Source organism: Thalassophryne amazonica, chromosome 9 (genome assembly GCF_902500255.1).
Source record: "Thalassophryne amazonica chromosome 9, fThaAma1.1, whole genome shotgun sequence".
NCBI lineage: Eukaryota > Metazoa > Chordata > Actinopteri > Batrachoidiformes > Batrachoididae > Thalassophryne > Thalassophryne amazonica.
The window spans coordinates 72,309,978-72,325,503 of record NC_047111.1 but is presented as its reverse complement, the minus strand read 5'-3'; the positions used below and the strand labels follow the sequence as shown (position 1 = coordinate 72,325,503).

General features: G+C 46.9%; 1 protein-coding gene across 1 annotated transcript in view; it reads right to left on the bottom strand.

Moving 5' to 3' along the window:
• cadm2a (cell adhesion molecule 2a) overlaps positions 1-15,526 on the bottom strand; it is a 962,407-nt gene that overhangs the window by 816,897 nt on the left and 129,984 nt on the right.

Sequence of the window (15,526 nt, the reverse complement as noted above, 5' to 3'; positions counted from 1 at the left end):
AGCAGAAATATTTACAATTTATTTACAAGTATACAAGAAATGAACAGGCATTTGGCATTTTTGTGGACAGTGATTAAATTTCATTTATGGACACAATTTGCTTAACTCATGAGATGTTGAAAGAGAGTGATAAAATTTAAATACTTTAAGTGAATAAATCTGATTAGAATTTAATGATGAAATTTGAAGCCAATTAATTTTAAGAAAATTATTAAACAAACCTATGAATATGTTTAAAAAGAAGCCACTTTATATTCATTGAAAACAACCCCCTTTTCTGGAACCTTTAACTGGGTCACTTAGCTGATCCGTTGAAAAGGTGGTTCTTATAATCCTTCCGTCCGTCGCTGATGTCGATTCTATAGCGTGTTTCTGTGTAGGCTCTGAGTTATCCAGGTGGTTTCCATAGTAGAGAAGCTTGAATCTTCGACTGGACTGGGTTGCTTGACGTGAGGACCTTTCGCTTCAAATCGCAGAAGCTTCCTCAGCTAAAATTCTTGCTCTGGTGGTCTGACTTCTGTCTTGACTCTTGTAGAGAAGAATAATCAAGAAGTCACAAAAGCTGGAGTTTTAAACCTAACCAGACCCCTCCTACCAAGAGGCAGACTGCTATAGGCTAGTGACTAAACAATAGCTCTAATTAGCACCTATTGTGCTCTAGTTAGTACCCTCCTAATGACAGGGCAGCTGTCCCTCTCCTGAAGGCTACCTTGACGACTCTGCTGATGACGTGAATGACTCATTACCATGAACAAAAGACTGAAACTGCTTTGACCTGAGTACCCCATTGTAAACAGGGGATAAAGCGTGTCTCAGACCCCCTCCCCGATTAAGGCTGGGTTTCAAACGTTTCACAAAGAATGCCTCCTTGACCCCTCTCTCAAACCATTTCTTCTCTCTGGCTAATATTTTAACTTCCTTGTCCTCAAACGTGTGGTTAGTGTCTTTAAGGTGGAGATGAACTGCAGACTGAGGTCCACTGGTGCCCTCTCTGCGGTACTGGTATAGCCTTTTGTGTAAAGGTTGCTTAGTCTCACCTATGTAGTGTTCGTTACAGTTTTCCTGACATCTGATAGAATACACTACATTGCTCTGTTTGTAACTAGGGATCCTGTCCTTAGGGTGAACTAATTTCTGTCTCAAGGTGTTAACCGGTTTAAAGTAAACTGGGATTTTGTGCTGTCTGAAGATCCTCTGTAGTTTTTCCCCTACTGCTGCTAAATAAGGGAGAGACACTCCTCTTCTTCTTCTTGTCTCCGTCTCCTGTCTATCTGGTCTCTTTGTTTTCTGGGACTTCTGCACTTTGTCCAGGGACCATCAAGAACAACAACTTGTCCAGAAAGCCCTCACAGTATGTGGGTACCCACAATGGTCCCTGGACAAAGTGCAGAAGTCCCAGAAAACAAACAGACCAGATAGACCAGGTCATTTGGGTCTGCCTTGTGAAGACATGAGGTTTTCTGTGACATTACACCCTAAATGGGCGAAGTTTGTGTTGTGAAAGTGTTGTGACACGGACCCACAACAGGGGGCGCAAATGAACGGCCAATAGATGAGCCAAAAAGTAACAATTTAATGTTGTGAAATGTGCACAACGAATATACAGATAATCTCATAATATAATTACAGTCAATCCACAAAGGTGACATGTGGGCAGGCTCGAGGATAGAAGACGTCCGTCCTGAGAAGAGCTGGAACCACACGATTTCCGCCACCACAGAACCTGGTGAATACTGGAGCCGCCAAGTCCCAAATTCCCAGGTGATCACCGTCCCCGACTGTTGGATCTGGTACTGCTGGCGAGAACAAAGACAGTCAAGTGTGGGTGTGTGTACACCCAGTAACAACAGCGGTGGGAATGCCACCTCCACCTCTCACTCAATAACTTGCAGAGTACTGAAGATTCCTCAGGGAAAAAGAGTGCCTTCTAGCGCTCTCTCAGCTTCCACTGACAGCGGTACCGGTACTCCTGCAAACACTCACAATATACAAACAATATTGTAAAACGGCTGAGGATATTACCTCCAATGAAGTATGATATCTCAGCAACGAGGTGGAGATGACGTCTGGTCTTTATGGAGTGAGATGATGTTGAGTAGATGGGTGATAGCTGTCAAGAGATAATGAGTGACAGCTGTCACCCCTGGCTGTGTTTGTGGCGGCAGCACCCTCTCGTGCCTGAAGCCTGCACTTCAGGCAGGGCGCCCACTGGTGGTGGGCCAGCAGTACCTCCTCTTCTGGCGGCCCACACACAACAGGACCCTCCCATCAATGGGCGCCTCCTGGCGACCAGGGTTGTTCGGGTGATGGTGGTAGAAGTCGGCCAGGAGGGCCGGATCCAGGATGAAGCTCCTCTTCACCCAGGAGTGTTCTTCGGGTCCATACCCCTCCCAGTCCACCAAGTACTGGAACCCCCGGCCCATCCGACGGACGTCCAGGAGCCGGCGCACCGTCCAAGCCGGCTCCCCGTCGATGATCCGAGCAGGAGGCGGTGCCGGTCCGGGAGCACAGAGGGGTGAGGTGTGGTGAGGCTTGATTCGTGAAACGTGAAAAACCGGATGGATCCGCAGTGAAGCTCCAACTCCCGGCTTCACTGCGGATCCATCCGGTTTTTCAGGACTGAGGACTTTGAGGATCTTGAATGGTCCGATATATCTGTCCTGAAGTTTCGGGGAGTCCACCTGGAGGGGGATGTCCTTTGTGGAAAGCCACACCTCCTGCCCGGGCTGGTAAGCAGGGGCTGGGGATCACCGGCGGTCTGCATGGGTCTTCGCCCTTGTCCGGGCCTTCAACAAGGCAGAACGGGCGGAGCGCCACACCCGACGGCACTTCCGCAGGTGGGCCTGGACCGAGGGCACACCGACCTCTCCCTCCACCACGGGAAACAATGGGGGCTGATACCCCAAACACACCTCAAATGGGGAGAGGCCGGTGGCAGAGGACACCTGGCTGTTACGCGCATACTCGATCCAGGCCAGATGTTTACTCCAGGCCGTCGGGTGTGCGGACGTTACACAGCGTAGAGCTTGCTCCAACTCCTGATTGGCCCGTTCTGCCTGTCCATTGGTCTGCGGATGATACCCGGACGAGAGGCTCACAGTAGCCCCCAGTTCCCGGCAGAAGCTCCTCCAGACATGTGAGGAGAACTGGGGACCACGATCTGAGACGATGTCGGTGGGTATCCCATGCAGACGGACGACGTGGTGGACCAGGAGGTCTGCTGTCTCCTGGGCTGTTGAGAGCTTGGGGAGGGCCACGAAGTGGGCCGCCTTGGAGAATCAGTCCACTATCGTGAAGATGGTGGTGTTGCCCTGGGATGGCGGGAGGCCCGTGACGAAATCCAGGCCGATGTGGGACCAGGGGCGATGAGGCACAGGTAATGGCTGGAGAAGTCCTTGGGACCTTTTATGCTCTGCCTTGCCCCTGGCACAGGTGGTGCAGGCCTGGATGTACACCCGGACGTCGGCCTCCATAGACGCCCACCAGAAGCGCTGCCGGACAACTGCCACGGTTCTCCGCACCCCTGGATGACAGGAGAGCTTGGAACCGTGACAGAAGTCCAAGACTGCAGCTCTAGCCTCTGGTGGGACGTACAAACGGTTCTTCGGACCTGTTCCTGGGTCCGGGCTCCGTGCCAGGGCCTCCCGGACGATCTTCTCCATGTCCCAGGTGAGGGTGGCCACGATAGTGGACTCAGGCAGGATGGGCTCCGGTGGATCCGACAGTGCAGTCTTGACCTCCTCTTCGTGTACCCAGGACAAGGCATCTGACCTCTGGTTCTTGGTCCCGGGGCGATAAGTGATCCGGAAGTCAAAACGCCCGAAGAACAATGACCAGCGGGCTTGCCTGGGGTTCAGCCGCTTGGCGGTCCTGATATACTCCAGGTTCCGATGGTCAGTGAAAACCGTGAACGGCACAGACGTTCCCTCCAACAGGTGTCTCCACTCCTCAAGAGCCTCTTTCACCGCAAGGAGTTCTCAATTGCCGACGTCATAGTTCCGTTCAGCCGTGGTCAACCTGCGTGAAAAGTAGGCACACGGGTGAAGAACCTTATCGGTCTCTCCGCTCTGGGACAGCACGGCTCCTATCCCTGAGTCAGAGGCGTCCACTTCAACCACGAACTGGCGGCTAGGGTCGGGCTGCACCAAAACTGGCGCAGTAGAGAACCGTCGTTTCAACTCCTTGAACGCGGCTTCGCACCGATCCGACCAGGTGAAGGGGACTTTTGGAGAGGTCAGGGCTGTCAGGGGGCTAACTACCTGACTGTAGCCCTTAATGCGACGGAGTTAGAGGAGATGATAAACCCCAGGAAGGACAAAGACGTGCAGTGAAACTCGCACTTCTCGCCCTTCACAAACAGTCGGTTCTCTAATAACCACTGCAGGACCTGACGTACATGCTGGACATGGGTCTCAGGATCTGGAGAAAAGATGAGAATATCGTCCAGATATACGAAGACGAATCGGTGCAGGAAGTCCCGCAAGACGTCGTTAACCAAGGCTTGGAACGTCGCGGGGGCGTTGGTGAGGCCGAACGGCATGACCAGGTACTCAAAGTGACCTAACGGGGTGTTAAATGCCGTCTTCCATTCGTCTCCCTTCCGGATCCGAACCAGGTGATACGCATTTCTAAGATCCAGCTTAGTAAAGATTTTGGCTCCATGCAGGGGGGTGAACACGGAATCCAACAATGGCAACGGGTATCGATTGCGAACCGTAATCTCATTCAGCCCCCTGTAATCAATGCATGGACGGAGTCCGCCATCTTTCTTGCCCACAAAAAAGAAACCTGCCCCCATCGGGGAGGTGGAGTTCCGGATCAGCCCGGCAGCTAATGAGTCCCGGATGTAGGTCTCCATTGATTCGCGCTCAGGTCGTGAGAGGTTGTACAGCCTGCTGGACGGGAACTCAACGCCTGGAACCAAATCAATGGCACAATCGTACGGACGGTGCGGGGGAAGGGTGCGTGCCAGATCCTTGCTGAAGACGTCAGCAAGATCGTGGTACTCAACCGGCACTGCCGTCAGATTGGGAGGGACTTTGACCTCCTCCTTAGCCTGTAAACCGGGAGGAACCGAGGATCCTAAACACACCCGATGGCAGGTTTCGCTCCACTGAACCACCACCCCAGACGGCCAATCAATCCGGGGATTGTGCTTCAACATCCATGGGAAGCCCAAAATCACGCGGGAGGTAGAAGGAGTTACAAAAAACTCAATCTCCTCCCGATGGTTTCCAGACACCACCAGAGTTACTGGTTGTGTCTTGTGTGTGATTAAAGGGAGGAGGGTGCCATCTAGTGCCCGCACCTGCAATGTCGAAGGAAGCGCCACCAGAGGGAGCCCTACCTCCCTTGCCCATCTGCTGTCTAGCAGATTCCCTTCTGACCCCGTGTCCACCAGTGCTGGGGCTTGAAGTGTTAAATCCCCGCTCAGGATTGTGACTGGGAGTCGTGTGGCAATCTGTGTGTGTCTCACTTGAATGTTTTGACCCCCCCTTAGCCCAGTCTCTAAGGGCGAGTGTTGTCGTTTTGGCCATTTGGGGCAGTTTTTCTGTATGTGCTCCTTTGAGCTGCAGAGAAAACACTCCCCGCGGATCAGCCTCCTCATTTTGGCCCTGTGCGTTTCCCTAACAACGTCAGCAGGGGGAGCTGTTGCCCCACAGAGCGCTGTGGCTGTGGAGCATGGGGAGGGCGGCCCCTTTTCGAACCCGGAAGGGAGAGGGGCGGTGCGTATCCGGCCACGTCCTTCGCCTCGCTCCCGACGGCGTTCCTCCAACCGATTGTCTAACCGTATAACGAGATCGATAAGCCCATCTAAATCCCGCGGTTCGTCCTTAGCTACCAGCTGCTCCTTCAGGACCCACGACAGTCCGTTTATGAAGGCGGCGTGGAGCGCAACGTTATTCCAGCCGGACCTCGCAGCCGCGATGCGGAAGTTGACTGCATAAGCGGCTGCGCTCTCGCGTCCCTGTCTCATTGACAGCAGCACAGTTGAAGCGGTCTCTCCTCTGTTAGGGTGATCAAACACTGTTCTGAACTCCCGCACAAACCCAGTGTATGCTGATAACAACCGTGAGTTCTGTTCCCAGAGCGCCGTAGCCTAGGCGCGTGCCTTACCCCGAAGCAGAGCAATCACATAAGCTATTTTACTAGCATCTGACGCGTACATGACGGGACGTTGTGCGAAGATGAGCGAACACTGCATGACAAATTCCACGCACGTCTCCACACAACCTCCGTACGGCTCAAGAGGGCTTATGTATGCTTCAGGGGATGGTGGGAGGGGTTGTTGAACCACCACTGGAACGTTTATATCCTGCACAGGGTCGGCAGGAGGAGGAGCTGCAGCAGCGCCCTGAGCGCTCGCCCTCCATCTGTGCGGAGAGAGCCTCCACCCTGCGGTTCAGGAGGATGTTTTGCTCGGTCATTTGATCCAACCGAGCCGTAAAGGCGGTGAGAATGTGCTGCAGCTCACCAATCACGCCTCCTGCAGACGCCTGCGCTCCCTGCTCTCCCATTGGTCGTTCAACAGCCGGGTGACGCCCCTCGGAGTCCATGACGCTGGCCGAGATATCCTGTTGTGAAAGTGTTGAGACACGGACCCACAACAGGGGGTGCAAATGAACGGCCAATAGATGAGCCAAAAAGTAACAATTTAATGTTGTGAAATGTGCACATCGAATATACAGATAATCTCAGAATATAATTACAGTCAATCCACAAAGGTGACGTGTGGGCAGGCTCGAGGATAGAAGACGTCCGTCCTGAGAAGTGCCGGAACCACACGATTTCCGCCACCACAGAACCTGGTGAATACTGGAGCCGCCAAGTCCCGAATTCCCAGGTGATCACCGTCCCCGACTGTCGGATCTGGTACTGCTGGCGAGAACAAAGACAGTCAAGTGTGGGTGTGTGTACACCCAGTAACAACAGCAGTGGGAATGCCACCTCCACCTCTCACTCAATAACTTGCAGAGTACTGAAGATTCCTCAGGGAAAAAGAGTGCCTTCTAGCGCTCTCTCAACTTCCACTGACAGCGGTACCGGTACTCCTGCAAACACTCACAATATACAAACAATATTGTAAAACGGCTGAGGATATTACCTCCAATGAAGTATGATATCTCGGCAACGAGGTTGAGATGACGTCTGGTCTTTATGGAGTGAGATGATGTTGAGTAGATGGGTGACAGCTGTCAAGAGATAATGTGTGACAGCTGTCACCCCCGGCTGTGTTCGTGGCGGCAGCGCCCTCTCGTGCCTGAAGCCCGCACTTCAGGCAGGGCGCCCACTGGTGGTGGGCCAGCAGTACCTCCTCTTCTGGCGGCCCACACACAACAGTTTGGTGATGTCAGTTCCCCTTAAAAAGTTAGAACAGAGTGCTGCTCTCCCTTCTCCCTTTTTTCTCTTCTCTCCCCTCTTGCCTCTCTCTTCCTTTCTTTGAAATGCTTAATTTTTGGGGGGTCAACAAGGCCCCATGCTAAGCTAACCTTGCTGAAGCTACCATGTGGCATTCATCCTTTGTTTTATTCTTGTCTCAATTTAAAGTGCGTCAAGTCTTTCAAAGTTTTAAGAGAACGTCCGAGATAAACTTTTCAAAATAATAGCAAATTTACAGAAAAGTGATTTTCCTTTTCTGTCTGCTATTTTTCCAGCGGTCTCAAAGTTTTATCTTTTTTTCTAAATTCATGAAGACTTTTAATCTGGCTCCAACAAACTTTTTAAAAGCTATCGGAAACCATTTTCAACAAACATCTTCCACCTCTGGGGTCCAACAAGCTGATGACCTCACTGCAAGCAGCCTTCCTGTTGGTAAAGCCAGCCAACACAAGCCTTTGGGATCACCCGGGGAGACCACTGAGTTAACCTCTGACCCAAGTGAGCACACTGCAGAACCTACATCAACGACGGCTGGACGGGTTATCCGAACCATCTCCTCGATGGACCAGCTACAGTAAGTGACCCAATTAAAGGTTCCAGAAAAAGGGTTTGGTTGTCAATGGATACAAAGTGGCTCCTCTTTTTATTATTATTAATTCTTTTTAAACATATTCATATGTTTGTCTAATAATTTTCTTAAAATTAATTGGCTTCCAATTTCATCACAAAATTATAATGAGATTTATTCACTTAAAGTCTCTCTCTTTCTTTCACATCTCAAAAGTTAGTGAGAATTGTGGCCATAAATGAACTTATTTAACCACTGTCCACAACAACGCCAGTAAACCGTTCATTTCTTGTATAATTGTAAATAAATTGTAAATATTTCTGCTGTGGTTCATTTTGTGTTCAGAAGGAAACCTTAGTTGAGTCGTATCGTGAATTTAGACTTTCAGACCAGAGACTGATAATTCAATTGAGACTGATTGATTAATTTGAGACTGATAAATTAATGAATGTTTAAATTAAAGTACCTATGCTTCAACTAGGTGGTGCTCCGAGTAAATTAAATAATAATTATTAAATCCTAAAATTGTTAATTATTTTGGTGACCCATTAAATGGTCTAGGACAATCTACATAATTCAATTTGTGAGTTTAACTACTTACTCACTACATTTTATTTTGGAGTTCCGGTGTGAGCCAATCTAGAATTGACCAATTTTGTTTGATCTTTATGGTCCCCCGTTGCGAGGCAATGTAATACTGTTACATTATTATGTTGCCCGCGTGTGAGGCTTTGTAAATTCACTACATTTATTCTGGTGATCCCGTGTGAGACCTGAATATTTTCTGCACACGTGCGCAAGGAAAATTTTGAAATGTTCCAAATCTCTGGCACGCATTAATTATGTGAACTTCATATGAACATCGCGCAAACAATTCAAAACAACTGTCAGTGCGAGTCATTGCATGAGCGCACCACATCAGAACGATTATGACGAGATGTTAAATCTGATCATAAACAGATACCCATAAGAAGGAACAAAAATGCAACTGTTTTACCAAGCCATTACAATATAAACATTACAATTAATTACCTTTGAGATGATTCCTAATGCGTTCTCCACATCATGAAGCACACGAGAGAGAGAGAGAGAGAGATTCCAGAAGCAATTAGACGTGGTTTTATCAGTCAAACTCAGAGCATGTTTAATCCACTATGAAATTATTTTATATAACACAGCATCCAGCGGCATAAAGTACGGCATCCAGAGGAACACAGCGGGTCGCATTGGCACAATGAATTTCATGGCAGTGTGGGGGTTAAATGTGTGCAAGGTGCCTTTAGAGGACTTTGCCAAGGATAGGGAAGTGTGGGTTGAGCTGCTTGGTCTGCGGACACTGGAACCCAAGCTGTTTACATGGAAGTGTTAAAAGTAAATTTAGTGCAACAGAGTGAATATTGTGCATTATTATCACTTTACTGAGGCGTTGCTAGGCCGATAGCATAGATTTACGTTGATGCTACCTGCCTATACCACCCACTATGCGTAAACAAATGACGTCATAGTGCGCAGAGGGGAAAAAAAAAACTGTACGCAGAGGAAAAGATGAAAAGGTGAGAAGTGTGTTTTGGTCCCAATATGGATATTCTGGATGATTTTCTCATGGATAGTACGACAATGAACAGCAGCTAAAGCAGCCACCTTGTTGAGGACGCCCTGCCGAATTTGGTGAGCAGCACGCGCCAGCTGACACGACAAAAGTTAAAGTGAGCCAACTTTTTATGTACACGTTACGTGTTGTGTATCTCAGTAAAAAGTGATAATGCAAATAACATGCATTTGTCAGATATTCGCCCTTGTCTAACTCGGGCAAATATCTGTCATGTTGGGCGACTGGGCGTGAACGTCGGGACTCTGAAAATGCATACCGCCCTCCAAAAGCATGTTATTGTATTAATGTGTATTCACATTGTACAGGTATGTAGTTGCACATTTTCCATGTGTTCTTCTCCTGTGTGCCCTGTGGTGAGTTATGGAGCTTTGAATGCAGCACCAGAGGCCACATGCTGGCTTTCAAATCCTCGTGTCCAACGAGAGTCGCTTACTCCAATTCCACACCGCTCACAGCTGTTAATGTGCAGCCGGAAATCTGAGCACACACTGTGAAACGCTTACTGGACATGCACTTAGTTTTAAAATATCAAAGGAGATATCAGGGCTGGTGCGTTTTCTCCATAACAACTCAAATTACCAATAAAACTGTCAGCAGCGTGATGTTGGCTGGAGAAAGTCGACGTCCAACAGAGAAGCTCTCGCTGCTACTCAACATATTCAGAGTGTTTGGAGGAAGGCCTGAGTTCACAATCATAGACTCATGCATAGACAGTGTGTTTATTAATGACCATATGATCCGTGAGAGACATCAATGAGGACAACATTATAAAAGATAAGCACATGCTGACTGCATTAAATCTTCCTGTGAAACCTGGGGTGGGGCATACGTAAGCCTTTCCATTTCAGATCTATTTCTGCAACACATCTGCATTCCACACTTCTCGTCCAAAGAGCGCCAGTTCTTGAGGAAACGGGAGAAAATATCTCTTGTGCTGCAGACGATGAGCGGCACTTTTTGCAACGGCTGACCTTCATCCGGAGCCCGGTAAGAGAGGAGCAGCAAGGAGACGAGAGGAGGTACACTCAGACAACCTCTGTCTCTTCCACTTACTGTTACAAGTAGAATATTTGTCCACGCTTGAGTGCACACCAACAAAACACTGGAAGTGGTTCGCTTTCAACCCCCCCAAACACACACACGCACACACGTACGTGAGCTTTTGTGAGCCAGTTATGCAAAAATGATGGCTGTCCACTTAAGCAAAACAAAGTAAACAAGATAGTGTCCCCGCATGGCACAGCATTTCACTGAGTCCTTTTTGTGTGAGCAGATGCTTGCATTAATAAAGAGTTTAGTGGTCACAGAAAGAGAATGATTAGGGCTCCTCTAGATCTTCCTTATCAGGGGCTTTTCATCCAAAAAAAAAAAAAAAAATCATTTATTGGCATTACTTGATGACAGCAACCAGGATTGTAAGTGCTAATGAGCACAATCAACAACACTTGAAGGGTCTGGATTTGCGTGTGTGTTTGTACTGCTATGTTTGTGAGGATCATTGTGGGTAGAGGACCTGTTTAGTGAGGACCATTTTGGAAACTGAGGATATTTATGCCAGTCCTCACAAGTTTTTTCATGAAAAGGCTTCCAGAGGCTGTAAATATGCTCCTCTCAAAGTGATTCTTCAAAATCTGAGGCGACAACTTGACTTAGAGAGACATCTAGAGTTTAAATGCCGTATCAGTTTATTTCTAAGTATAGCAGAAAGGGGGGTCCTCACCCCCAATGGGCATTTTCCCGGATTTCACTTTGGTACCCGTACAGGAAGGGGTGTGTGTGAGCGTGGGAGCCGCTATCAAAAAAAAAAAAGAGAGAGAGGGATCACTCAGAGAATGCTGTTCAGGTTTGACACAGATTCATGCAGATTCATTCTTTGTGATACAGTGATACCGTGACATATGATTCTGAGTGGTCTCATCATTTGATCAAGAGTTAAACAGTTATGACTGAGTTTGCTTTTCCAAGGTCAAACACAAAAGTGACATGACTTCATATTAATAGCGACAAGTGTATCTTCAACCAGTTCCTCAAAATTAATATTTGAAATGAGTTTGACCTTTCATTGTTGCCCAAGGTTCAGGTTGTATGACCAATAAAAAGATCAAATGTGACTTTATATTAGTGTCTGACAGTATACACATAAGGGCAGCACTGACTTAGTGGTTAGCACTGTTGCCTCTCAGCAAGAAGGTCATGGGATCGATTCCCACCTGTGGCCTTTCTGTGTGGAGCTTGCATGTTCTCCCCATGTTTGCATGGGTTCCCTCCAGGTGCTCCGGGTCCCTCCCACATCCAAGGACATGCATGTTCGGTGGACTGGAAACTTTAAATTGTCCGTAGGTGTGCATGCAGGTGTGACCGTGTTTGTTTGCCTATATGTGACCCTGTGACAGACTGGCGTCCTGTCCATCTTTCAAAAAATTGAAATATATTTTCATTGTACAAGTGGAAAACATCATTTGTTTTAAATGAAATCAAAATAGAGCCATGTTATTTAATATTTTGGTTAACATTAGACTGGTGTTTCTTCTCAGAGCATTAGTGGTGGGGCTGAGATTGCTATCTGCAGGGGAGTTGATTCTGCCCCCAGGAGAGCCATTGACAAACCGCTGAGCTTAAGTGCCAGTCAGAACCAAAGTGGACAGCGGAAGCACACAGCTATCTTCCTCACTCCAGCAAAAAAAAAAAAAATAAGACAGGAACTTGATCTGACAGCACTCATACAGCCACTAAACACTGCACGATTCTAATAGACTTATTGCATACTGTAGTTTGCACCCTTGAACCATGGACACATTTTTACCGGTTGCTCAATTTAGTAAAATGTATGTGAGAAATACAACCAAAATGCATGGCAAATGACATCTGTCATACAATGGGAAAAATAATCTTATGTCGTGTGACATACAATCCAACACTGAAATGAAATTAAATGAGAAGGATTTATTTAGGTATCATATTGTAGCCATTATTATGTATATATTGAATGGATTCCTCAAAATCACCATTCTAAATGAGTTTGCCCTTTCAGTGTGGCCCAAGGTCAATTGTTATATGACCAAAGGGCATACATGACCTCATACTTGTGTTTATTATTAACCCTCTGGGGCCGTTGCCGCCGTATATGACGGTTAAGACCAAGCTTTACTAAATTATAAATAACTTTTGAATGATATGAGATAGAACCTTAGTTTTTTTGCTGAAAAGTTAACCGCGGACTTTCGAGCCAGCCATCGGCCATCTTTGTACTCCTCATGGAAGCTGTGTGATGACCTGCGCAATGTGAGTGTCCAATCGGGTCCAGTTGGTTCACCGTCACATGGTTTTCCAAAAATCCAATTGTAGGGCAGATTTACCTCATGTGAAAAGCCAAAGATCGTTTTCAGGAGTGATATGTTACTAGTTGGCCCATTTGAATAGCCCCGTGGGTGCTCCAATGAGTACATACTATTAGTACATACTCAGTGTGCCCTGCGCCATTACGCACAGCGATCAGTGAAAGCAGGAGCACATGGAGAGCCTCTGATGACAATCTCACGTGCTCAAACAAAGGGTGTGTAACTATTAGGATTGCTCCACCAGTTTGAATGTTAATGTTACTGGATAACTCTGTTGCTTTCTCTGCGTAAAGCACTGTTTACCATATAAATGGACAACAAAACGCATAGACCATTTTGTATATATTGTTCAAAATGTGCATTTGTGTTTATCGTTTGAACCTTTTTGTTGTTCAGTCTTTCACACAAGATCTCAAGTTACCTTTATAAAGTGTCAAAACAGTTGTTTATTATAGTTTGCTATGTGTTTTGAATAAATGTGTGTGGAAAATTATTATTCACTTTATTTTTTATTTGCCTATTTTTGATTGTAAATGTTTATTACACTTATAAAACACAACAAAAAACATATATATTCTGAAAGCACAGGTTGTCCTGAAAAAAGAGACATAAAACTTGATTATGGGATGCAGGGAGAGCTGTTAACAGCAATAAAAAAAAAAACATTCATGCCAGGCGAGTGAAATGTCCAAAAATGCCCTCGGACCCCAGAGTGTTAACTATAGGCATATCTTTAACCAATTCCTCAAAACAACCACTGTGTATAAACACTTGGTCAAAATTTGACCTTGTATTGTGACCTTTACTCAAAATCACATTATTCTATCCTTGGATGAGACATTCCACCAAGTTTGATCCAAATTGGATGAAAGCTCTTCAAGCATTACCATAAAACCTGATAGGTTAGTACAACACAGACATTTTGAAGCAAGTAATTACCTAAACTCATTTCATGTCTGAGATGATCACTTAAATGGCTGTTAATTAATGTTAAATTAACTTAAATGTGCATAATAACGTCATATTCTAAAACTTTCAATCACTTTATACTTTAACATAGAGAAACATCTAATTCCTCTGCGGACAATTTTTTGCACCACCCAAGTCATAACTGGCGATAACTCGGGCAGACTCACGTGTAAATCATGCTGGAATCATAAATACACTCAACAAAAATATAAACGCAACACTTTTGGTTTTGCTCCCATTTTGTATGAGATGAACTCAAAGATCTAAAACTTTTTCCACATACACAACATCACCATTTCCCTCAAATATTGTTCACAAACCAGTCTAAATCTGTGACAGTGAACACTTCTCCTTTGCTGAGATAATCCATCCCACCTCACAGGTGTGCCATACCAAGATGCTGATTAGACACCATGATTAGTGCACAGGTGTGCCTTAGACTGCCCACAATAAAAGGCCACTCTGAAAGGTGCAGTTTTATCACACAGCACAATGCCACAGATGTCACAAGATTTAAGGGAGCGTGCAATTGGCATGCTGACAGCAGGAATGTCAACCAGAGCTGTTGCTCGTGTATTGAATGTTCATTTCTCTACCATAAGCCGTCTCCAAAGGCGTTTCAGAGAATTTGGCAGTACATCCAACCAGCCTCACAACCGCAGACCACGTGTAACCACACCAGCCCAGGACATCCATATCCGGCATGTTCACCTTCAAGATCGTCTGAGACCAGCTACTCGGACAGCTGCTGAAACAATCAGTTTGCATAACCAAAGAATTTCTGCACAATCTGTCAGAAACCGTCTCAGGGAAGCTCATCTGCATGCTCGTTGTCCTCATCGGGGTCTCGACCTGACTCCAGTTCGTTGTCGTAACCAACTTGAGTGGGCAAATGCTCACATTCGCTGGTATTTGGCACGTTGGAGAGGTGTTCTCTTCACGGATGAATCCCGGGTCACACTGTCCAGGGCAGATGGCAGACAGTGTGTGTGGCGTCGTGTGGGTGAGTGGTTTTCTGATGTCAATGTTGTGGATCGAGTGGCCCATGGTGGCAGTGGGGTTATGGAATGGGCAGGCGTCTGTTATGGACGAAGAACACAGGTGCATTTTATTGATGGCATTTTGAATACACAGAGATACCATGACGAGATCCTGAGGCCCATTGTTGTGCCATACATCCAAGAACATCACCTCATGTTGCAGCAGGATAATGCACGGCCCCATGTTGCAAGGATCTGTACACAATTCTTGGAAGCTGAAAATGTCCCAGTTCTTGCATGGCCGGCATACTCACCGGACATGTCACCCATTGAGCATGTTTGGGATGCTCTGGACCGGCGTATACGACAGCGTGTACCAGTTCCTGCCAATATCCAGCAACTTCGCACAGCCATTGAAGAGGAGTGGACTAACATTCCACAGGCCACAATTGACAACCTGATCAACTCTATGCGAAGGAGCTGTGTTGCACTGCATGAGGCAAATGGTGGTTACACCAGATACTGACTGGTATCCCCCCAATAAAACAAAACTGCTACCAAATCTGGCTGTGTTTCAATTTAATAGAGGGATTTTTACCAATGAATGCAGTAAGTCCCTTCGGCTGCTCCCTTGTTTGCACTCGGGGTCGCCACAGCAAATCCAAGGTGGATCTGCATG